Raw genomic sequence first — 27,728 nt, forward strand, 5'->3', positions numbered from 1 at the left:
AAACGTCAATATATACGTAACAGCCATTTTACAGTATTTTTGCTTTTTGGAAATGTTCAATTGCTATGTCATTTGCATTATTTATTGCCAATGAACCCGCCAAGATCATATGAACTAGGAGGCCCCTAACAGTTCAAGAATAAAAGCCAACTTTACTTCATGTATTCCACTACACCTAACATTCCGTAGAGAGATTATATTGACAACTTTATGTTATTGATAAGGCCGAGAGAGACAACTAACTGACATCCCCCATGTCAAGGAATTCCAGCTTTATCAGTAACCCCACAGTCAATTTCTCAAAACTATGCTAGAGGGTTCATTCATTGGCACAGAAGTACCATATGAACTGACGCGACGTGACGAAGGAAAATCAAACTTACACTGTAACGGATATACCTCCCTTTGAAGTTAGAACGTGTCTTCTCAACAAACATATATTTTTTCTCAAACACTGATGAAATCACGGAAGTGTTTAGCTGCAAAAGATCCACCAATACGATTTAAATACTATTTAAAGGTTCTACCAAAGGAAGAGATACCATATAACATACTAATAATAACTCCGATGACGTACAGGATAGGAAATATTTTAATCATTGAATGAACAACCAAATTTGGCAACTAACGCAATATTGTTATTGTTTTTACACTTACTCTTTGAACAATGTTAAATGCTCAAAATATGTATATTTCACCCAATTCATCGCAGTTAGATGAATTAACGTAAGCCTTGAAAGTAACCGTCGATTTCGACGGGTTTCCCCTAGTATAATTTAAAAGCAGATGTTTACTTTCACCAACTGTTTTGTACGTTTGAATAACTACAACATTCTGTATTAGCATTAGTCATGATTTGAAATAGTGCCACAGTGTTTCTACAGATTGCAGCACAGAAAACTATTTTACTTTTGAATAAGTCCAAATGTATTAAACCCCAATCGCAGCACACCTGTGCACGTAACAACGTTTAAATTCTCCAATGTTAAATATTAAAACATAAAAACCTTTATAAAAGTACTGTATTATAAACAATAAAAGGGATGACTTTTTTAAATGTATGACAACAGCTAATTTGCTACCAAAAGGTGAGTGAGCGTAGCGAATGAACATCAACCTGGAGGCGAGTAAGCGTAGCGAACGAGCTAACCTGAAAACAAGTGAGCGCACAGAACGACTTCCAACTTGAAGGTGAGTGAGCGTAGCGAACGAACTTTAACCAGGACGTGATTGAGCCATGCGAATACTTATGAAGTTAAGCGGGGCAAAGCCCGCGGGTACAGCTAGTAGGGAATAAATGTGATATTTTTAAGCCTCGTTTACACCAAAATTGACAACCAGGTTGTCGACTAGTTTCGGAAACTTGTTGCTTTTTCTACTAAATGCAGCAACTTTTTCCGTCGTCAACTAGTGGAGCAACAACTTTTCCACTAAATTTTGGTTTCCCGCGGAGAGTTGGTAAGATAAAAAAAGTTGACAACAAAATGTTGAAGACTAGTTGCTACGCGCTATCCGCAAGCAGCTTGTTGAAAACTAGTGGAGAACTATTCCCCTACCCTTATTGTACACATATTGTAAATGTGTATTATTGAATTATTTTAATTATTATAATAGGGTAAATGTTACGGTAGCTATCTTTCTAACTTATTTAAATATCTTAATTTTGCCTAATAACTCTGGATATGTACAGAGCTACAGATTTTGATAAAAATTTGTATGTAGGTACTAATCCATGATATCTCTAGGTATTTTAGAATTTTTTTGAGATTTTGATTTTTAATGGTGATTTTCCCATAAAAAGACGGAAAATTAGATTTTTTCGGAAATGGCCGAAACGACTTTAGTAAGATTTAGTATGTTGTAGCCACCCTTGAATTACTACCTTTGAGGTCCTTGTAGTTCTAAACAATATACAGTTGTGCAGCCCCCCCCCCCCACTACCAGTGTGAAAAGTAACTTTCAATTACAGGCCTACCTTAGGGCTACGAGTATGCCTCATAGATCTATAAAGCAATTCCTTTTATCGTTAGATATAAAATATTAACTAACACGATCGGTGACATTTAATTACGAAGCATTCGTTTTGGCTTTGAAACTGTCATATATTGTATTTGTGAAGGTTTATATGTATTCCTATACAGTAATAGTTTAGCCAGCATATCTGGAGAAATTCACACTAAATATGCAAACCAACTCCTGTTCTGAATATAAGGTTTCAACATACTACAAGATTCCCGTACGTAGAACGGGCAAACAGCTAGTAGAAAATACAGTATATGTTTCATTGCATCTCTGATTGTAGAGACATATCAACAACATTATATACAAACCAGTTATTTTAATAGGTTATATTGCTTTTACATTTTCCCACTTAGTACCATAAGGTAAACATAGTGACAGATATGTAATTGATGACATTAATATGTTTCTAAACTGTTGGGAATATTTCAAGAATTTGAAGGAAAAGTTTAATCTGGAAAGATTTTAGTGTTCCAGGAAGTTGAATCCTCAAGATAACTCTGTTGAGACTATTTTTATTGCTAGATATTTAAATACCCCTGCCGCAGTAAACCTGCAGACTAAACGAATTTCCATTTGCCTAATTGGATTTACACTAAAATGTCTCCTTAAAGCCGCGTTTACACCAAAGTTGACAACCAAAAGCTGAGAACCAAAAGTTTACAACCAAAAGTTGACAACTAAAAGTTGACAACTAAATGTTGCTCCTTACTAATTAAGAGCAACTAGTGGAAAACTTGTTGCCAAAGAATAGGCGCGTAATAATCAGTACAGTGAGTCAAGGATGTCGTCGGACGAAGAAGACGCAATCATTCCTAAACAGAAAATAATGTTTACTTTAGTTACATTATTGAATCAGCAATCTGACACATACTATCTCCCATTAGCTTGTCAACAACCATTATCATGGATAAGTGATTAGAGTAGTAATGATATTTAATAGGTATTTAGTAACTATGTTACTATGATATTAGGTAAAAACACGTTTTTCGTGAACGGAAAACAAGTGTGACATCTACATGTTTTTGTACACTTACAAAAAAAGCTAGTCAACACTGTTTCTTTATTTGCCTTAATTTGACATCGTGATAATTGTCATGCTTAGAGATTTAGCTTTTAATTTGTTTTTAAATTAAACTACATATTGGCTGTCAGGCAGTTTTTAAAATAAAATTACTTATGACTTTGATCCAGAAACAATGTTAACAATGAAGCCTAACTTTACTATTTTGTACATGCATACTGTTTAGTGACTGGGAAAATTTGATCGTTCGTTGCTACAACATTTAATTACTTTATACTGTTAATTGTAACCTATGATTGTGATAAAAAGGTACAATGGCACAGTAGTAAAACTTATATAGTCTCGTGTGGCTGACTTTGAAAGTATAATATGTTCTATGTCATATACAGTAACAGTTCTGGCCTACATCAAGGTTTAATTTGTCCCCACGTGCTTTATGAAACCACATAGTTTTATCATGTAAAATTAAAGTTTTTTCTCTTGAAATTTTGGTATGGGTTTTGTATATTTGTGACACAAGGAGCGATATCCATGAGGGCGGCAATTTTTCCGAGATGGCGGCATGTTCCCCAAGTGAGAGCTTCAGGGAATTTTAGTATGATGGTCCCAGCTATACGTAGCCTACGACATTTCCACCAATTGTCAGCATGATAAATTCTGTACTATACCTCGTGTTGAAGTTTAAATACCTAGTGTGTTTTTAATCCACTATATATGTTTCCCCATATATCGAATTTTCAAGTGGTATTCAGAAACATTATATCTGAATCAGAATCGTCAAGTCGTAGAACTTTACATTAAAACATAAATACCCCCACCACAGCAAACCTGCAATCTAGGCAAATTTTCATTTGCTAGATTTGATTTTAAAATAATTAAATTTAAATAGCATTGTGTTTGCTCTAGGTTTGCTGCTACAGGGAGATCAAAGAAGTATTTTTTGTAAATATTAAAAGCTTAGTATAAATTAAGAATTTACCAAGTTGGATCAAAATTTTTCCATAAACAAGCAAGATACAACTGTTTCCAATATTCTTCTTAAGAATAACGTGGGAACTTTAAATTAACAATCGTTTGAATTTTATTCGTAACTAATAAGCATACAAAAAACGTTAACATACTAAATTATTTGTTTCTTAAGCTCTCTAAAATTGTTTGGAGAGAAATTGGGAAATGTTTTGTTTTGAGGGTAAAAATGAGAAACCCCAATTTTTACCCTATAAAACCCTGTTCCCATGGTCCGATCAAGCTGGTTCGCGAATTCCCAAATTTCATCAAAATCGGACAAGAATAATTCGAGTTATTGTGTTCACGGACACACACACATATATTTACATAGGTATATAACATTTTGAACGGATGGTGTTTTTGGCCGCTGGGGACATCAAAATGAAGAAAGTAAATAGGTCCCGGGCCTAGGTCATACCATGAGATCTACGGTAATAGCTACTTCCCTATTGGGAAATTCGCTAAAATTTGTACATTTTTATTTTTTAATGTAAAATTTGTACAACTTGACGAGTCCAATTCGGATATAATATTTCTGTATACTACTTGAAAATGAAAAATATGGTGAAACATTTGTAGTGTTTTAAAAACACACTATTTGAACTGCAAGACGAGGTTTGTGTTAGTTCAGTCTATAGTAAGCAGGTCAGGGGCTACAATTAATTCAATTACCTTTTACTACCGTATAATTGATCCATTCCATGACAAACCAATTAATCTTAAATTGGATCCATGGATTTTATCGAATAACTGTTGAATTACAGTGTATTTCCCCTTCAGACATTGAAAATAATTGTTCCTGGCCCAGGGTGAGCTCAAAGGTCATAAATTACCTGACAGATAATTCCCCCCGTGATTTGTTATCTGTAGCTCCGTTGTCTTCTCATTACACCCAGAGGTCAGCGATATTGTTAACACAAATCACTCGACAAATAATGTTGAAGCTAACTTAATGGAAAGCACAATTAATTTTATCATAAATATTTTACAGGGGACAGCAACTAAAAACGAATGGTTCTATAAAATTGCACATTTTTAACGTGTTGTTTTGTACAAAGACTTCTTAAAAACAAAAGTATTCAAACCTATTGGTTGTTTGCCTTTCAGTATTGGCTTTATTTTGAGTTAAACCGACTGGCATTGAAAAAGTTCAACTGATGAGTCAGTGAGTTAAACTAAAATAGAAATAAACATACTGCTGTAGTCGGAATAACCTAAAGTATACTTAAAACGTATACTAATATAATGAAAAATATATATATACGTAACGTACGGGGGGGGCGTATATTAATGAAAAAGTTTCAAAATGGTTTCTACAGCATTGCATTCTTCGAAAGACAGTGCACCAAACAGTTTGCTTAGTTTATTTATCTTTTATTTGTAATGTTATTCTTGTTAAAATGTTTAGTAACCAATGTTTAAATATCTCTGGAATTTCTTTTGTAAACTTATCTTTTATAAAATTTGCAAAGGTAACATAGTTTGAAAAAATCTATTGGACCAAACTGACCTAACCTAAAGTGTTACTTGAAATCTGCAACATTATAAGTTGAAATCTTACAGGTAATTAAAAGTTGTAGAAACAAAATACAATTAGGACCTAGGTAGAAGTGGTTTAAAGCTTATTCATTGCAAGCACGAATATAATCATTGTTTAATGTTGGCTTGGGAATAAGATCTAAATTACTGAAACTGCGAGAGGAGGATTACTGTTGCTATCGCTTTGTGTAATTTGGGAAATGTAAATCGAGATAATTTAACATTGATCCAAGCATAAATCTTATTCTGTTATAACAAATACAATATAACCAAGTTACGAGCCACGTAAGTATTGTTAAAATCTTGTATCAAGTCCGTTCATTATACTGCCCCTTCCAATAACTCAACACTTACATAGAGTTACAGGTTAATGAACTCAAAGAAACATTGCGATCGATAGAAAGTAACCGACACTTCATAATACCCGTATTTGAGGATTGTGTATTATCATGGTAACCTATATTTTAACAGATAAATGACTTCAAATCATTTTATCAAGAACACTTTATTTGATATCAAATAACTGATCGAACTTTATTCCACAAGTATGTTTTAAGAACAACAGGTACATAAGGATTAGAAGATACGCACTTATGTCAATGTACATACTCGTTTCTTTATAGCTTAGAAAGGATTTATTACCATGCTATTCATTATAGGTCCTTAACATTAGAATGAACCGTAAAAACCATTTAATAGTTCTATGCTTCATAAATCATATAAGTTATTAAAAACAACACAAAATTTCAAGTGAAAAGTCCAAATGACATTGCATGAAATGTCAACGGTACAATAAGATAAATGGCAGTGGGCTGGTGGGACTGTGTGTGGGTCATAGTGTAAATACACCTCCTCTGTTACACCACAGCTAATGAGTTAACATATTAGTAGACAAGGAAGAGTTACTGGGTTTAACAAAATTATAGCCAAATGGTTATGGTACACGCCTTCAAACCTAGGTTGATTCAACGCGATATCGTTTCCAGACCTAGATGCCATTTGTTATTGGGCTATGAATTAATTTATCTATCTTAATAAAAAATCTTAATTGGGTAGTAACAACACCAGGCTTTGACCACCATTTAAAAACGTAAACAACTGCCATTGGTGTAGAAAACAAACCGTTACTAAAACTAATTACATTGGGTTAAAATACACTGTCCTCTTACCACAACTTGGAGCAAACATGATTTTTATACGAAGTTCTTAATATTTTTTCTATATCTTTATCGTATTAAGTGTGATGAGGTCTACTATAACTTATAACTATTTAATTATCAGTTAAGTTCTTATTTCCTTACTTGAGTAAATGTCTTGAAGGGGTATGGAAATCCAACCAAGTTGTTTCAGCTCTAGGAATTTCTTATATGCGAATTTATTATAATCAACAAATCCCCGTGTATAAATTACCTGCATTTTTGTGCATAGCTGTATTTTTTACGGCTAGATAGACTACCACTTTTCAATATATTCTGTTTTAAGGTGCCTGAAACTATAGATACCGTGATTTTTTAAACGCTAACACAAAATACTGTTTACGTAAGTTATTTTAAAATGCTAGCAAATTAATTTTCATTTTAAACTACAGCGTCGGATGCGTATAGCTATAAATTATAAAGAAGAAGTTTTATTTTCTTAAATTATACACAAATAATACAATTTTAACATGCCTTATCCTTTGCTTCGGTGAATCATGCAGCCTTTTACCAACAAATTAATTTTGGAACAAAAAAGCGACTTGAACAAGTCTACTACTATCAGCTTCATGTCATTGTGGATCGATCAGCTAACCCTACTACTACCACCTCACTTAGACACGGTAATGTGTGTGAAGAGCTCCACTCTCACCAGGATGGTGTTAAAGAAGTATAAAAACAAAATATATACTCTTATATGAGCATAGTTGGCTTGTATGTACGTATGTATGCGTGCTCAACGGCCTCGAAAACGGCTACGACGATTTCCTTTTCAAATGTTGTAAATAATGTATTTCTGGCCTAAAACAAGTTATCTGCAGTTAAAACTGCCAACAAAAATCTAATTACGTAAAAAAATTAAATCAAAAGCTAAAATCTTTTAACATTGGCCTTATAGGTGGCCAAGTAACCATGTTTTTTTTACAAAATAACAAGGAAAAAGTAAACAAAGGATAACACACACAATAGGACAAAAACACACACAAAAGATAGTACACGTGTTTATAATGATCCGTCCACAGTAAAGTAGTAAATTACAAAATACAGTACAAAGAGAAAAAAATCTGTTGTAATTATTGAGCAGAGATTACACTGAAGATTACTCGATACAGGGGAAATACTTCTAATCAAATACTGATTATTTAACCATAGATAAAACATAATGCCTATGATTTAACTCTGCTCTTTCCCACCATAACGTAATCCCCGAAGCACTGTACTGAGGCAGTTTATTTGTTAGCAAACTTTCGTTGAGCAGTGAAATAAAAATTTAAAAATAGTATATTTATTTTATAAAAAACTAGCTGTTTGCCCGTTCTACGTACGGGAATCTTGTAGTAAGTTGAAACCTTCTTATTTTCAGAACAGGAGTTGGTTTGCATATGAATATTTCCTGATATGCTGGTAAAACTATTACTGTATAGGAATACAACATATAAACCTTCGCAAATACAATATCTGACAGTTTCAAAGCCAAAACGAATGCTTCACAATTATATGTCACCCGATCGTGTTAGTCTATATTTTATATCTAATGATAAAAGGAATTGCTTTATAGATCTATGAGGCATAGCCCTCAGGTAGGCCTGTAATTGAAAGTTACTTTTCACACTGGTTAAAAGTAGTTAAAATACTACCTCAACCTCACTACTGCACACTTTATTTGGGTTGAAATTTTCATCAACAAAGGTGCTTAATGTTAATGCTCAAAACATCTTGTCTTTTCCACGAAACACTGAGAAATAAGGACATTAATGCGTTACCAACAAACAGCATACACACACAAATACAGAATTGAATTAGGGGATTTCCTACGCTTTAACATTGCAAACAAAACAATTATTTGAAAGTTTTTATAGTGTCATCAAGTGGCTAGTTGTAAATAGTAATGTGCTTGTATATAAAAATGATTCTTCCTGCTACCACAGGTTCTAAGGAAAAGTAGTAGTACCAAAAACCAACGTTTACATTTAAGAAAATAACCATAGTACTTACGACCAATTCAAACTGTCCTTATAATCGAACTGTATTATAGTGTTAATCCGTTGGCAAATGTATAAATAAATAAATACACAGGCCACAAAACATGTAACATGTAACGTTAACAACGTAAAGCTTTAAAAACTCACTATGGTTTGCTCAAAAAAAAAACTTTCACTAGATGGGGTGCAGTACCGAAGTTATTAATCTCCCTTGGTTTTAATTTTCTTTTTAAGTTTTCGAAAATCTAAGTTATTTCCCATTAATAGCATTACTGTATTTGTAAGCAACTTTTAATTCCCAAGGGAGTGATTATTAGTGCACTGCTTAACAGCGCAACTAGCATTAGCGAGACCATTTGGATCGTGGTCTCTTAGCATATAAAATTCCTAATAAGAATATTGAGGAATTGTTAGGATTAACACTTTATGAACCTATGTTTTGTGATGAATTTTCATTTAGGGGGTTTTCTTCTTATTTATTGGAATAAATTAAATATCGTTTACGGTGTTAGTTCTATGGCACATTCAACCGATGTGCGAGATTGATTTAAAGCAAAATACACAACTTGAATGATAAGAATGATAATGATGGGTCATATGGTGTGGTATGCCAGGTCGCCAGACTTAAGTCCACTGGACTTCCTTTGTGTGTTATGTAGAGTACTTGGTCTACTCATCTTTAGTGGAAGATAATCAGAAAATTAACTACTGGATAATGAATGCAAATGTGCTAGTCAGAGGAACGTTGTTTTTTAATGTTACTGTTGGTGCCACGTGCAAAAAAGCTTGGCTGTGTATCTGGGAAAATGGAGGAGATTTTGAAAAAAAAAACCCCAAGTAGTTGGCATCAAATAGAAGGCAACTATTATAACGTCAAGGAAGTAAGGAACAGTTATTTACGTTTCGAATATTGTGTGTTTTAGAATTAACTTTTAGTTTTTGTATAAATAACTAAAACTAAGTATTTTAAGGTGTCAACAATTATTTTAGTTAAGAAATATATCACTTGACTGAGTTATTTCCATTAGCATGTGTCTAAGCACTACAATTAGTATACAATTAATTGGTATATTATACTTAGGTTAATTTTCGGTTTTCGGTGAACATATTGACAGCATTGTATAGTGTAGTATCTACATAATTTTATAGGCTACTCCATTGGAAATATTTGCTTATGCTAAAAAAAAATCTTAAGTTAAATGTACCATGTGTAACTCTAAACAATATTCAATGTATTCAAAAAATAAAAATAAAACTAATTTAACATGTTTTCACAAAACATACATTTACATGGATGTTAATCCTAATAGATCCTTAATATTCTTACAATAAATCTCACAAGGATTCTAAACATTACAATAGACCCTATTCAAATGTAACTGTTATTGCAGCTATTGCCATATTATTTAAGCAAATACATGTTATTTTAAAGGAAATTAAACATTAGCCTTTCCGTGTTTTTCATGAGAAACTCTTAAATTTGAGAACGACAAATCAAAGGAACAGTAGATGTTTATACATCATTTTAAAGGTTATTAACTGCAGAAGTTTTTTGTAATATTTGACACTCTCTACAGTCCAGTGTAGTATAGAAAAACTTTGGAAAAAGTTATAACTTTTTTATAAAAAATCACAAATTCAAACTTCCATGGCCAAATAAGGGCTTATGCAGATAATTAATCTCAATGAGTTTGTACTATTACTATTGGAAATTTAACGAGGATTCTGAAAATGATAATGAATTTGGAATAAAAACAATGTTTAATGCACTTATGGTTATTTTATGTAAGTAAGTACTAATATTTTGAAAAAATCTTAAATTGTCTGTTATTCCCTACCTGTGAGGGTATGGAAACTGAAATTGGTGCTATTTTGTCATCAATACTTAGTAGTTTAACACATACATTTTTTTAACACTAACTTCGTTCCGCCCTGTATTGCGCAGTGAAATGTTCAGAAATATTGCCTTCATATTGTTACTAGTTTGATCGATTGATTCTTAAACGGTTGCTTTTTGCCTTTAGTATATGACATCGATTTATGCTGTCTGGAAAAAAATCAACGTTTACCATTAACAATAACAGAGACTTTATTGTTAAAAACAAAAATAGTAAATAACACAAGTAAAAACGTATACAAATATAAAAACAATGGGTATATAAAGTTACTACACTAAAGCTCTTCGTATCATAGTAATATTTGTTGCATCCGTATCCTATATATGTATTACCTACAAAGGGGATACGCTTTATGAATAAAATAACTTATCCTAGTTCAAGTCAGCAGGGGCTTGACAATAAGCCAGAACAAACCCCTCGTTTCAGATTTTACAAGCTCAATGTACTTTTCAAAAAACTTCACGTGTCTCGCACCACTAAACTATTAACGTATCATTAAAGAATTTATTTATATTTGTTCCTTTAATTTGGAGGATCCCTTGAGAAATCTTGTCTTGTACTGTATCACAAATGAATCAAGACTGCCTTTAGTTTGTTACTTACTGTGCATTTCCTACTTTGCATCGATAGATTAATGTAATCACAACAATTAACTTCGGAAATATTCCCAATGATGTATATAACCAAAACCTACATCTCACAATATATATTTCCTTCGTTGTTATCAGTAGTGGAGTTACTTTGGAGCATTGAGTAATTATATTATGTTAAAGATCCGGTAAACCCATACATTCGTTGATTAATAATTCTTTTAAATCAGTAATATATTGTCTAACTAAATAATTATTGTTATAGATTGCAGGAGTATGTAAATATAGGGTCTAGTTCGGTTTAGTATCATTTAAATTTAAAACACGTGGCTTAAACACTAGGTACTAATGGTACTTACAGCAGATGAACGCTGTAAAACCACCACAAACTATGGTTTAAAACGCGTTTCCCAGTTTATGGTATATTGTACATAACATGTACGCTAACGACTTACAAATCTATGACCATTTTACTGCAAACAACGAAAACGACTGTGTCAGAAGGATCAATAAAGATGTCAACCGAATTGTTACTTGGACTGAGAATCATGGACTGAGACTAAATCACGAAAAGACGAAACCGATTGTCATTAGCAATTCTCGACTTCGACCTTCAATTGACTTTGGCTACATAAACCCAATCACAGTTAATGGCAAAGCACTTCCATACTACGACAATGTCAAGAATCTTGGTATATCTTTCAACTCTTCACTTACTTGGGACATAGCAGTTACGGACACACGAAAAAAGGTTTTTGCCTCCATAGTAGTTAATATTTCCTCTAACTAGAGGTAACATCAGGGTATGTTAGCAATAAAAGTGATCCGGTGCGGAGACGGCAATCTCGTGTGGTCGAGCCTCGATGCAGTGAGTTGGGAGGGAGCTGGAAGGAGTAGTGATAAACAGTGTTAATGTTTATAATTATTTATTAAGCACATAGAATGATCATCAAGAGAACATTGGGTAATATGTCGTATCTTGAGTAAAAGCGATTGGTGTAAAACTGACTCAACTTGAAGAATCCTTTGTCTGAAACGATATCGGTCCAATAAGCTGGTACACCTCCGATCTTCGTAGTTGGAGAAGTAAAACGTAGTGTCAAGGGGATTTGAAAAGGTGAGTTCCTTTTTGTGAGACATGTTGCAAGAGAGCTGGAAGAGGTCTGCTGATAGTGAATAAGGGGTAGTGTATTTAAAGACAAGTTTGAGTAAAAACATATATTTTGATCTTAAGCTCTGCACATATTTAACAGATCTTCATGAGTTACTTCTGGAGATACGATGTATCGGCCAGTGACGTCTTGGTCTGCTGGAATATCACCACGTTCATCCTTTTCCGATCTCTGCTGATCTCGGAAGCGAAGGAATGCACAAAACGGTGAGTTGTAGTTGTGATCGCCGATGGGATCATCTCCTTCTTCCCACTTGAAAAGCCTTACCCCGCAATAGACACATTTGGTAGTATCCTTCAAACTAACCATCCTAATGAAGCCTCCTTCGGCAAGATGTTTGGCTGAAGGTGATTTGAGTTTCCAGTCAGTAAAAGTTTTCTCCCTCACTGCAGGATCGTTCAAGTCTATTAGCTTAGGGTTGTTTACACACCAATCAGCGAGTATGTGAGCGTTGGACTGAGTGCAGTAGAAACCGGGTGCATACAAATGATGAAACAAACACTGATGTGCCTGTTGTTCATCAATGGGTGGGAGTATTAAAATGTCACTAGAAAGTGGTGGACATCCCAAAGACTCGAGACTGATCACAGCTCGTTGATGATCCAGTATTTCTTCTAAAACTTTTGCCTTCTCATTTGAAGCAGCGTAAAGTAGTTGTGTACTGCAACAAATGTCCTGCAGTGCAGGAAGTAGAGATTCATACTCGACACTCCCTGTGTCAAATCCGATGCCGTGATAGTGTTTGCTCAGCCACCTATTATGTCCTTCAAACGCCGAGGTGTGCCATACTCCACAGTCAGGTCCAGTATATACTGATGTGCTTGTGTCCTTGGGCAATTTAAATATCCAATGTTGAGAACATCTTGAATCCAAGTCCAAAATTGTAAGCTCTTTGATTATAACCTTCTTGTTGTTTCCGACAAAAGCACTGAAATCTATTACTGCCTTAGCAATCATGATTGTGTTGCCCGCACCAACTGTAGGAAAACGTCTGAGTGAACTAACTGGAAGCTGTGGGATATATAGCCTTTCCCCCTCCACACTTACATTATTTTGCGAACCAAATTAGTGGAAGGATCGTATGTGAACGACTTGTCGTGTATGATTAAACAGTATGCAGTAGTATTGGAGGGAAAAGCTTCACTGGCTTCAAACTCCAAACGAATATCGACCGGAGCAGACCTGAGGGATTCGTTCTGCTTCGAGCAATCAATTACAACTACAGGAGCGTGATTTATGAAACTGCTAACGTTCAAAAGTGGTTGTGAAGGAATATTGTAGTATGATTCCTGGAAACGAGTGTACATATCGTATAAGATTGCGTACCGGTTCTTACTGATATTCAGTTTTAAATCATCATAAGGATAATTTATGGAATTAAGATGAAGCTTAAGATTGGATATCTTACAGTGATCAAAACATGCTGCTGACTTTTTGATGTTGTTTTTGCGCTCTTTCTGGAACGCTACCATAACATGTCTAGGTTTTTCCAGTTGAGAAGCAGTCTTTACTGACCATGACTGTTTATCAGACAAAGGTAGGGAGGGATATTCATAGAGTTCCCAGCTTCTAAATTCTACAGGAATGCTTGTACCCCGTTCCAAATGGCGAAGCAAGGCGATCCTTTGTTTGTCACTCAGTGTAACGTATGGGACTCTCCAACACAGTTTTTCAAGTTTAACCTTAACGTCTTCAGGTGTTGTATCAGTGGCACTGGCAGCAGTCCACAAAACCGCATTCTTATCCCCTGCGGATCTGATCAGAACCAGTTCATGACGACAGTTGACAATTACTTTTCTGTAATCTTCTGCAAACCCTAAAAGTTTACTCAGTGGTATGCAAAAACTGAAATTTCCTTCGGAATCCACTACATGTGATTCTAGTGTTGATGACAATTGGTCAACTGTAGATGGCCAGCCTGAATTTCCTAATCCCTTCAACACGGTCTCATTTAGTGAAGCGTAACCTTTAAGAGTAGATGTTATACCAGGATTCTTTACGCGATCGATCTCTACACCATTGATTTCATACCGAATTTCATCGAACAAAAAGGCAAAAGCGTTTGTTGTAAATCCAGTTCTTGTAGGCTTAGCGTCGTCTTTAGTAAGAAGCTTTCCTTCGATGTACAAATAGCTCATTGAAGGGAGAACACACAGATCTTGTTGTTGTATAGGTATTCTAATTTCATCGTTGTTCTCAAGTGTGCTAGAAGCATATGGGAAATGAGTGTGGTATTCCATGTGTGATATTGTATCATCAAATGGAACACTTCCCAAAATGTTTAATATATCCATTACTGAAGTACTTGAAATCCTAACGAGCGTAAAAACCGTTGATTAGTACGTGTTAACCGCTTGGGTGGTTGACTAACACTGTTTACCCTTGGCTTGCGGGTGTCCAATAAATAGCCTTTGTTCTCTCTCTGCAGATTAGAAGCACACTTTGAAGGTGTGGGTGGGAAATAAACATAACCCATTGTCTATTTCAATCCTGTGACTCTTCTAATATGTAAACAGGTTGTTATACGTTCACCTCTGAAATCCACCAGTCTTTCGTCCTGATCAACAATCTTAAGCGTAATGTTACTAATGACCTTAGTGGTGATCGGCAGGTAAATGACGGAGTTTGGAACTTCAACCAGCTTATATCCGGGAGGTACAGAGGGAAAAAACTGATAGATGGTGTGCGCTTGTCGATTATTTACGTAGGACCCACTCGATATATTACACTCCAGTCTTATTGTGTTTATTTTAAAGATATCTACTACGTTCTTTGAGTAAATTTCATTCTCTGGCTCTGCAACTTCCTTTTGGAAACCCAAAAGAGATCCTACAGAGTTTGGTTGAGAGAAATCCACCTGTACAGTGCTCTTCATGGAGGTCTGTAAAGTATTATTGTTAGTCCCTAGGCGTATCCAATACTTTTTCTCAGACGACTGTGGTAATAGCTTAAACTTCTCCCTTATAAAGCTCTCAATATCCTGTACCTCATAAGTGCCGGTAGGGATTTTAATCACTTTCCCATTGTCAAAATGAAACATATTATTGGTTTCATCAATATTAGGTATCGAGTTGTAAGTCTCAAAGCTGAGAAGGCCAATCTCGTACTCACAATTTGGATCCAACTCAACCGGCGGGAAGTAGTCAACAGAGAGTGTAGAACTCCTACCCGAAAGTACAAACGTCAGAGACATGACTGGACGGGAAGGGACTAAAACATCTTATTTATAACAGATATTTATTAGGTTGTAGACAAAAAATATAAACACAAATGCCCACAGTTTTCACTCTTATTGTCTACATCCTGATAAGCAGTCTTGTTGTAGGAGACATAATTCCCCTTCAGATATTTGTGAAGTTCCAATGGTGGTGTAAGATCTCCGTAGCTGTCAAAGTACCTTACAAACTCCCCATTCTTCTTGTAGCAGACCCAATGTATGCCGTGACCAGTGCTGTCGTCCAAGTTCACTATTGCAGACTCATTTTTCCACGGGCTTTGTGGTAGTTCATCCCGCATAAATACCCCTCTAAAGTGTGGAATCTTTAATTTCCTTGCCCAATACACCAAGTCAAAATCGTATAAAGCACGTTTGGGCAAGAAGTTTATAAGTTTTTTGGTTGCTTCTGGTATGGGGCCATGTAAATTCCGAGTCCCTTTTTGTAAGGTCTAAAAAACAAACCCTTTCCATTGCGTAAAGCGATAGCTTCCATGGTTTCGTTATGTCTCTGCAGCTCTCCCAGGCGTTTCTTTGCATCTTTGGCTTCAGTTATTGCTTTAGCCACACCAGCAGCCCCACCTGCCAAGCTACCCAGTGCACTCAAACCCGCGAAAATCGGCAATAATGGCAACACACCTCCTGACTTGGGTAATGCGAGAATGCGTTCTCTACGACGCAAATGGTTAAACGCAGCACGCTTTCCTCTTCGCATGGACTTGATAGCTTGTAGAGCAGACGTGGCGGCCTTTTTCAAACGACGTCTACCTCCATCTTTACTTTCCTTATAAAATTTCAGTCCTGAGCCCTGTACAGCGTCTCTTGCCCGTCGCAATATGTCGGAAAAGGTAAAAGGTTTGGAGGTTAGTTTCTTAGTAGCACTTCTCCTCTTCTTTCTGCAAACGGTCCTTCTACGTTTAGTGGTTGTACCCATTCCAGACTTGGCTTTGCGAGCTCTTCTCCCTCTCTTCACCGTACCCGCACCGAGCTTCAACTTTGCATTCATTGCACTGGCGACGACCCAGGAGGCGAGCTTCTCACCAAACGGTACACCTTTAGAGCTAAAACGTGTCCAAGCTTTGTCAGCAAGAACTCTGTCTGCAGCTTGACGACTAGGAAGATCTTTGTTCTTGCTATAAGCTATGTCGTGTTCTTTACATGCCCGATCCAACAAGTTAATTCCTTGATCCCCACGCTCCAGACGCTTCCTCAAATCTGACCCAGGGCCACAGTACTGATACCCGGGCAAGTGAAGTTCGATAGGCAAAGAGTCTATCCCGCGATTAAGTAGTCCTCGACCTCTCGAGATCCTGATCATACTGAGATAGTGATATATCACTGAATCCTTATATATCACAGCAGCACTTTGTGTGTGACGCTTGTGGTGTAAGGATGAAATTTCAAAAGCAACGTGACACGTTCACTGTGGACAACTCAGTGGACAAACTGATCACCACTGACAGTGAAGTTGAGAAACATGGCAGCCTCCTTCCTCGGTCCATTAGGTCTATTGTGTGTGGACCGTCAAACTGTGGTAAAACCAACTTAATGTTCAGCCTTCTGACTGAACCGAATGGACTAAAATATGCCAACATATATGTGTTTAGTAAATCACTAATGCAACCAAAGTACAAGCTGTTAGAACAAATAATTAGTAATCTTCCATATATTGGGTACTTCACATTTAACAACAGTGAAGAGGTACCGGATCCAGGAGAGGCAAAACAGGACTCGATAATGATTTTTGACGACGTGGCTTGTGACAAGCAAGATAACATGAGAGCATACTTTAGTATGGGTAGACATAGAAATGTAGACACATTCTATCTCATACAAACCTACACCCGTTTGCCAAAACATCTAATTAGAGATAATGCAAATCTCATAATTCTGTTTAAACAGGATGAGCTCAACTTACATCATGTCTACAAAGATCACGTAAACACCGATATGACGTTTGAAAAATTTAAAACGCTTTGTAGAGCTTGTTGGCAAAAGCAAAAGTATGGATTTGTAACCATCAATAAGGACTGTGAAATAAACAAAGGTCGTTATAGGTGTGATATAGACACGTTCATTACTGATATATAAGGTCAACTGCTTGCCTTCACATGTTATAACAGTATCAGATTGGCTAAGAGAATGGACGTATATACTAGTGTCCCGACAAGAAAACGCCCTAGGAAGAAGGTTGGTAAAAAATTCAAGCTTAACTTAAAAACCTACCAACGACCACCGAGTAGAGAGCAGGCAATCAAACGAGAACTGCTGAGGTTGACCGATTCCGTTCGAAAGAAGTACAGACAACTAAGGAACAATGCTGAGCATGTAGAACAATTGTTGGAAGCCCAAGCCAAACCGCTTGTAAAACCCCTACAAGAGACTTTGGAAACACGTCTGAATGACTCTTATAGATACATTAAGAAGGAAGAACCGGAAGATGTAAAAAAAGAAAACATTTTAATAGAAAAGATACAAAATGAAGAATGTGAAGCGGATAAGTCAATGGATATGTCTACACAAACACCTACACCTAGTCAAATACAAAAATACCTTAAACGACTTTCCGGCCCCTCATATAAGGACAAAATAGACTCCACATATGGAGTTAAACTCGATGGGAGAGGTAATATGACCATTGGCAGTTTAAGGATAAAGTTTACCAACTCGCATGTAATTGTAAAAGATCGTAGCTACGAGGCTACACCAGGACTCCTGGAACTTCTTTTCATGCAGGTTCCCGACAAAGCTTCCATTACACAACAAGACCTACAGTCTTATAAGGAGATACTGCAAGATTCCAACGCCCATCGTCAAATGTATTCCGCAGAAAAACCTATAAATAGCAACAGAGGTAAAAAGTACTCAACTGTTATTTCAGTGCTGTTTCCACCAAAGTACAGTGTGGCAACATCGGCATCACCCTCTGGGAGTGGAATAACTGTGGAAAACATTGAACCGTATAAAAGCAATGCCAATCTACTGGTAAAACGACTTAAGACCTTAATTCTCTCGAAAGAAGCAGGTCACACAGCTCACAGTGAAGAAATACAATACATAATAGGTTTGTTACAATTAAACGGAATAATAGCTTGACACAATGAGTGACAGATCAACTAAGGAGTCTTTGTCGGCATCCAAGAGAGGAATTGTCAACGAGCTGCATAGACAAGCCAGAAAGAAATTCGTTAGAAGAAAGGTTTTTGTACGCGGTATAGATGATTTGTGGCAAGCCGACCTGATAGAAATGATTCCTTATGCTAGGATAAATGGAGGGAAAAAGTATGTTTTGATGGTGATAGATGCGTTATCAAAATATGCATGGGCAGTGGCGTTAAATAACAAAGCTGGAAAAACGGTTGCATCAGCATTGGAAAGTGTGATTGAAGGAAGCGGTCGGATACCACGCAACATTCAAAGTGATCTCGGCACTGACTTTTACAATAAAGAGGTTAAAACACTAATAAAAAAACATGGTATCAACCACTATAGTACGTATAGTCCATTAAAGGCCTCAATCGTTGAAAGGCTGAACAAAACGATAAAGAACTGGATGTATAAAGAATTTAGCGTACAGGGTAACTACAAGTGGCTAGAATTACTTCCTAAATTGATTAAAAAGTACAATTTTAGGGTGCACAGATCGATAGGTATGAAACCAAAAGACGTCACCAAACAAAATGAACAGTTTTTGGTAAAAAAGTTAAATATGTCTAAGACTAGTAGTGTCGCTAAGTTTAAAGTAAACGACAAAGTGAGGATCTCAAAATATAAAACGTTGTTTGAAAAAGGCTACACTCCAAATTGGAGTACCGAGCTTTTTAAAGTAGTTCGTGTACGTCAGTCATCTCCCCCTGTATACTACTTACAAGACTAAGAAGGAAACGATATAAAGGGCGCATTTTACGAGCCTGAACTACAAAAAACTAACTATCCCAACACATTTCTTGTTGAAAAAGTACTCAGACGTAAAGGAAACAAAATATATGTAAAGTGGTTGGGATTTCCATCTCGGTTCAACTCTTGGGTATAGTAAAAACGAGCTACACAAACTAACTAGGACGTCTGACGGGATCAAGATTTATGTCAAACGCCTTGGTTTTCCCTTAGTGGGTTTAAATAGGCTAATATCATGTTCGTTTCACCATTCTGGTTTGGATATTGTTATGATAAACATATATTGTACAAGCTATGATCAGAAGACACGTTATAGACAAGTTTGGACACTCTTTGTATCAAGAACAGAAGCGTCACTTATCTGATGATGAACATGACGATGCGTATGTGTTGAGTGATGATGGAACCAAGAGGTTCAGAGCTGCAGTGGATCCTGACGTATCACGTCAAAAAGTGTCTAAAGGTTATCTAAATCGTTTCTATGTGAACAAAGACGATTTGAAAGAGGTAGAAGGAAAGTTATAGACATTTGCTGTTAGCCTCGAAGAGCTAAATCAAGCAGTTAAGGATGTAAAAAAATCAATAGTCTCCATAGAGGAATCTATTAAGACCGACCTAAGCGACATAAAGGAAAAACAGGTATCCTATCACGATAGACTAAACAACTTACAAGAATCGGATAAGAAATCATCTAAATTAATTACAGAGTTGGATGATAAGCTCAAGACGCTACAAGACTCGGATAAAAAAACGTCTACATCTTTAGTATCTTTGGATGATAAGCTCAAGAAGCTGAAAGACTCAGATGAGAAAACGTCTACACGTTTGATATCTTTGGATAAAAAAATCAAAAAGCTACATGAATCAGACGAGAAAACTTCTGCATCGTTAGTATCTTTGGATGATAAGCTCAGGAAACTACAAGACTCGGATGAAAAAACGTCTGCATCTTTAGTATCTTTGGATAAAAAAATCAAAAAGCTACATGAATCAGACGGGAAAACATCTGAATCGTTGGTATCTTTAGAAGAAGAGATAAAGAAACTGCAAGAATCAGATGAGAAAACATCAAAATTATTAGGAACCTATGATAGAAGGATAAACACGTTGGATGAATCAGATGTCAAAACTTTAAAATTGCTTACAAATATTGATGCAAAGCTCACTGTATTACTCACGACACCAAAATTATCTCTCTCTTAAAATATCCGCGCGGGCGCGCGACCTGTCTAGACTTGTTTTCAGTTCAGTGGATTTATCCTTGACGCCATCTGCATCGCAAGGTCGATGATCGTACCTGTCCAGACCTGCACTCCGTATAAAACCTAGAACTGGTTTGCTGGTTTAGCCAGTATGGAAGCGTCAGTGAAGCGGTCGGCACCAGTTCCGCGTAAAGATCTTTCGCGAGTGAAACGTAAACGTACTAAAGCTCCGCCTGCTTTACCAGTGCATAATGTAATATACTCCGATGTAAATACTATGGACATTGACCAGCTTCTTGCATCTTTAACTGGTGAGACTCTACAAGACGTATCTGATTCCGTACACACAACAGCAGGTGCGGTCGAAACAAATTACTATACCCGCGAGTGCAGTCAAAATGTCAACGCAGTGGAAGAGGATTACGGTTCAAAGGATGTGGAAGAGTACCGGCCGGAACAACCGTCAATTCAGAAAACTCCAGTCAACTCGTCAACAACAAAATCTGCCACACGTGCTAGGTCGAGCCAGGTTTTTCGCCAGAAAGATCATCAAGGTAATCTACATGCCTCAATTTTGCCACAACTGCCGCCGCCGCCGCCGCCGCCCCCTCAACATTCGCAACAACTATTACCATCAGCAGCTAAGTTATCTTCATTACCAGCCTCAACGTCGTCTTCAGTGTCATATACGTCTTCGCCGTCAGCACCGACAACATCTGTGGTGAGTCACTCTCATAGTATACACCAGCCACACAAAGCAGCTGTGCGTTCTGATCAGCAGCCTAACTCATGGGAACCACATCTTTTACTTAGACAGATTTATAAAGTTGCAAACCAGGCTCATGCAGCTGTTGGTCTCGATTCAATTAAAGACTTTTCTCCCTCTATTTGTTTGGTAAATAATCAAACCTCAATTGAATTGACATTTGAAGATCTTTTGAGTCTGCAAAGCTCTACAGTTCACCACTCTATCGACAAGTTTTACTCCGATGAAACTCCATTCAATCCGTTCTATCTACATACAGTCATATTAGAACAAAGACCAAATGGATTAGTATCATTTTGTAACTATCGTCTGAGAAACAAGCCGGTTAATCACAATTTGAATTCTGTTACACTTTCAAGACCTTCAAGTGAATCTGATATCATTCGACAGACTCCCAGAGTGGTTCTTCAAAATGATGGATGGATCTCTTTAAAACGGTTGTTCCCATCCCTTGAGAGCTACTTTAATATCCTACTTGAAATAAACCCAACTGTGCAGTTTCTGATCTCTCGTTACACACGGTATTTTACCAAACACTATAAGGTAATGGCTCTACTTTCTTCAAACACTACAAATGACTTGGCTTCAATGTCATTGGACAAACAACTCGTTCGCCACATTACAAGTGATTTGCCACGATTACTTTCTGACTTGAATGAAAGAAGGTTGCCTGCAGAGACTCAAGATTTTTGGTATGAACGGACGGCACTTAGAACATCGATGTTGCCGTGGATTGATAGCGAGGTTCGACGATTCTGTGTAGCAAACATTATAGAAGCTGTATTAGAGAACATGAAGTATTTGTCAAAATGGTAAATATATAATTGCTGTATTGAATGTATCTTATTGTAATATATATTTTTACTGTAAACTTTTGTTCCTTTATTTATCTCCTTTACCTTTAGCTAAGGTACAACAACAATATAATAGATGTCAATTTATTTGATGAGTCAGTTATACAGTGGTAAAACACTCATTGGTTTTGTTAACAAAGATTACTTTACTTAAACAGCTGGTCAAGATCTAATTATTTATGACACAAGACGTAAGCCTGTGTTGTCAAGACCTACTAAGTAAGGTGTATTAAAGTACAAGAGAATTCTTTTCTTCTTTTTTATTTAAAATATTAGTTCAGATGTATATATACAAAGGTCATATAAAGTTGACAGAACCAACAGTTCAACATAGTTGCAATATTCAATACAAGATGATAAAAGCAAAAAGAAGTTTAAAAAATAAATACTGAACGATCACAAGTATAGAGTATGTTTGACTCTAAATAACCATAGTTTACACATTTAAATATTCTAGTTAATCCGTTTAATTTTAAATAAATACATAGAAAACAAAGTTGAACACAAAACATAGTTACAATATTCAATAAAACATTAGATGATAAAACAAGAAAAGACATAACAACTACAATATATGGACTATGTTGAGTCAATTTTACACAAAGCACATGAAAAAATTCAATTGTTAATCTGTTATATTTTACACAGAACATAAAGTTGACAGGGTATTTAAAACATACAATATTCAAGTTAATCTCTACAAAAATACTTAGAATACAAAATTAATAAAAAAAATTTAAACCCTCAGAGAAGACAAACATCGATCCACAGGTTGTCAACCGTGTGATCATAAATCTAATAAGGTCTGTAAATTTCAACTCGCTCGAAAGAGTCGACAATTGATTCGTCACCATCACTGTCGTTGTCCCAGTCGTGTACATGGGTATGTTCTGTACATGAATCCAAACTGTACAACTGGAACAATGGTGATAGTACGCAATAATCGCACCAACTGCTTTCTTGCCTTAGAATATCTCTTACGAACCCACTGGGATCGACACCAAAGTGATGTACTGTACTAAAGAATCGCCAATTCAAGGACTGCCAGTGTTCTTCATAATCGTCAAGTGGATCGGAGGGTTCACACGTTTTTATAAAACACCTTTTACATAAACGGTACGTACTAGTGTTACCTATAATATGCTCGTAGTATTCAAAAAATACATGGCCTTTATCTGAATACGATGGCCAAAACTCAGGGTGAACCCTACTGTGATGATGAGCCAACATAAGAAACTCATACTTGTCTAGTTGGTTGAAATTCAAGTATCGGTATTGAAATTGACTGCGACTAAATGGAAGACAATATCTCTGGGACATCCAAATGTGTTTGAGTCTCTTACAAACATCGCGTTTTATTGAATTTGGCAGTATCGATAGTATTTCTAATTCATCGAGACTATCAATATTATTTGTACTATCTATAGCTAGACAAGTCGACGTAAGAGCTAAATCATATAATGTCATTGTCATTGTTTTCATTGCTGTCCTCCTCAGCGGTAGGTTCTTCCGTGATGGTCCTAAGTTTATAATGCCCGTAGGGAAGCGTGTTGATTCGGTCATTAGTAATTACTCTCTTGTTGTCTGAAGCGGACAGAGATCGTTTAACAACTGTTTTCGTTGTAATCCTGAATAGCCGGCTTTGGATTAGATTGAATTCGGCTTTTTCCGGTTCAAATCCTTCGAACAATGTTCTTTTATAGTCTTCAAACGATAGGTAACGTTTCACGTAGGATGATTTTATACCCTTTGCTTTTTTAGAAGTGAACTCTATTTCACTTTCATCCGACCCATAGCGATAAATGTACATTTTAGAACGTAGACCGACGTACTCTTGAATATGTTTTCCTAAACGCGATTCGTCTTTGAAACAACCGATTTTACCTTTGTTTGTGTCGTCTTTGAGCGGATGTCCTACAGGATATACTGACATATCCAGATATGCAGCAAGTGTGGGCTGTTTTAATACTTGGAAAAGATCGCGATCAGTGGTCAAGTGCAGCAGATAACTATCTGTGTCTGTATACTGCAGCCTTAACTCTTTGTCTGTAAAGTGGTTACAAAGTACGTCGTAGTAGAACTGATACATGTGTACTTTGGACAAGTCAAGCACACACATTCCCGCATAGATAGGAGCGTTGAGGATCACCGTTTTTCTTTGCATGTACACAAGTACGATGTTTTGGTCGATTATAACATGTTCCACGAATTGAGGGTTCCGAATAAGCTTTTGCAATGTACTGTCTTTAGTTACAATTCTGACGTCGCGGTGGTTACGCTTGTTCATAAGCAACCTTCCGTATTTCGCATTATTCATCAATTTGAATATGCTTTTGTAGAACTCGTTTGTCGACTTGGCTCTCATTTCCGCGTTAAAGTCTACAAACTTTTTCATAAAGGGTGATTGTGAAAACGAGATTGCTCTGTGGACCTTTGTTACAATCAATCCCAGTTTAACGGCCTGTTGAAACACGGAATAATGAGCTACATATTTCGTTTTATCTTTTAGTGTCGCAAGCAGCTTTTTGTCCTTACTTCCCGGGGGTGCTTCTAGCTCAGGCAATGGCGGAAGGTACTGCAAACGATCGTGAACATTATCAGGGACTTTAAGATCACACTCTAGTATGTATCCGGTTGGATTATCCGAAGAGACACTGGACCAGTCTAGGTTTTCGGGTGACTCTACAAACTGAAAGTGTCCAGTTGGAAGGTATTTGCTTTGGGATGCGCCATATAAGTTTATGGCATCAAGCATAAGAAGCCAGCTCTGCTTTTCATTGGGATCGTAGTCAGCGGTATTGATTAAATGAGGGTTGTTTGCTTTGGCATAGCGGGTCACACATTGGACTAACCCACCTCGTATGCCACTTTCAATCATCAGTAACATATCAGGATCGGTAAGTAACTCAAGGGTTACACGTGTCATACGCAGCATCGCTTTGTAGGCAAGTCCAGGTGCGGTGTACATATGACAACAGTCGATCTTGTACGCTTCCAAACACGTTTTCCTAAATGATGTCAGAACGTCTGCAAGAAGGCAGACGTCAAGTTTCAAGTAAAAATCATGGAAATCTCCAAAGGTTTCCATTTTTAATTTTTCCCAAACTTCCATCGCAAATGTGTAATCTTCCACCGAACACGGTTCGTTATTGAGTTTGTCATAAAATGCATCACGGTTTGGTAAGCTTGTTTCATCAAATACTTTTGCTGACGTTACATAACTATAAGGATAAACCCCTTTACGTCGGATGAGATTTAAATGTTCAGTGGGTACGAGTTTCGACGATTCTACGAGTTCATTTTCTGACAAGGTGTCGGCCAGTTTTGCCAGACTCAAAGACATCAGTCTAAAGGAATCAAGAAAGCGCAGCCACATACGACCCACTCGGACTGATATCGATATGTACTTATCGTTTGTACAAGGGATAACCTTTACTTCACAGTCTGGGACTGATGATAAGCTTTTTATGATAAAATTACCATCGTAATTCGACATGTTGTGACAATACACCGGGATGTAGTTTATGGTAGAGCTACGTAAATTGCATTTACTACAGATCACGTGTCTCATGTTACCCGATATATGACAGTGGTCTAAGACCCTGACACAGGTGCTGTCATTGAAAGCACGATCACACAGCTCGCAAGCCATGGTTGATTCGAAGCGCTCCGTCTCTTGAGCTGTTAGTGGTTTGACCGGTTCGAAACGCGTATAAAGTTGTTCGACACTCGCTGCAATTTGTTGCATATGAAACATAAACGACTGAGCAGCATTGGGACTACGGTGTACCTGCGGCTCCGTACTGATTCCTACTTCGTGCAATTTCTCGTCAGGTAGTGTTGACTTTACTAAGGTAGCATAGGAATTGGGTTCGTGACATTCGAATGAACGATCAGAGCCTACTATTGGTACAAGAGTAGCTTCAAAGTCGGCAATAACAATGACCGGCACCGGGATTTGATTTTCAAACTCCTCGTATTTTAATAGGTATTCACCTTCCTTTGGTAGGCGAGTGTTTGCGAGTTTAAATTTTTTACAAAGTCGTAGGTGCTCTTCGAGCCATGACTTTGGATCCGGTTTACATTTTCGAACCTCACGGTGCGTCGAACACCGTTTGCAAATTACGATCTGATTGTGTCCGGCAGCCACTTGTGGACGTATCAGTTTGGAAAAATTAGATATATAAACATAGTGAGCGTTTTCGGCTGACTCGCGATACAATAATAAATCTATGTGGTCCTGTTTCTCATCAACTACCCGTAGTGGTGTTATATCACAGCCTGGAGCTGTTTCGAAAACATTTACCGAGGTATTGGGATTATTTAATTCAAACTTTGCGATTGACGACACTGTCACAGGAAATTTTATTCCCTCAAAGTTGTATACGTGCTCATAGTCAACGAACGATTCTTCAGTCAAGACTGAATTAACATCTACGTTCGGGAGGTGTTTCACTAGTACACTATATTTAAAACATTTAGAGTCTGTATTACGAACATTGATTGTGGCTTTCCTTTGTGTTATACGTTTTGGCAGTACTGTGTATGCTTTCCCAGTGGGTTTCTTAAAAGTAAACCTACTTACTCTAAGCGTTAGCGTTGACGGATGGTCCAGTGTCCATCCAGACCCCTTCCCTTCGAATTCAGACTCCTCAGTGAGTAGCTTGGCACCGTCTTGGGCGAGAATGTCTTGGAGATCATCGCTGCCGCCGTAGACTGTCCTGGTAGATGTTTTGAAGTTGAATTCTTCTTGCGTTCCTTCATGTTGATGGTTGAAGACTGACAACACCACCATGTTGTATTTGAGACTGGGCGATGTTTTAAACTCTTCTCGAAGCAGTTTCTCAGCAACCGGAAGTGCAACACTCAGGAACGCTTTCGTGTCACGGTAGTAAGCGTTGGGATTGTCAATGATAAAATCCCGACAACTTAGTAGACCTCTTTTCATGTACCATTTTAATCGAGGTGGTGTTCCAGACTGCTGTGATGTGGTGGCGCTCTGTCGAGTCGTATGTAGTTGGACGTTTGTAGACGTTTCTGGAGTTTGTAGTCGAGAGGTTGGAGGCACAGCTGCAGACTCCTCGAATCTCTCAGCAAGTGGTGGGCTGCTGTTCCGTAGCTTCTTTCCTCTAGAAGACGGATGAGCAACGTCCTCATCAGAAGACGATGTAGATAGAGTATGTTTCCTACCCTTGCTGAATTTTTTTGAATACACTTTAGTAGCAAGACACATTTGCTGGTGTCTCGCCAACGCTTTCACTGATATAAAATATGCTTCATGACAAATGGAACATTCTATAAACTCCATCATAAAAGAACATTTAACACACCGAGTCACACACACAAACACCGAGCACACAGATGTTA

This window comes from Macrosteles quadrilineatus, unplaced genomic scaffold (assembly GCF_028750875.1).
Source record: "Macrosteles quadrilineatus isolate MER2022 unplaced genomic scaffold, UCM_ALF_1.0 Scaffold_1__1_contigs__length_201487025, whole genome shotgun sequence".
Taxonomy (NCBI): Eukaryota; Metazoa; Arthropoda; class Insecta; order Hemiptera; family Cicadellidae; genus Macrosteles; species Macrosteles quadrilineatus.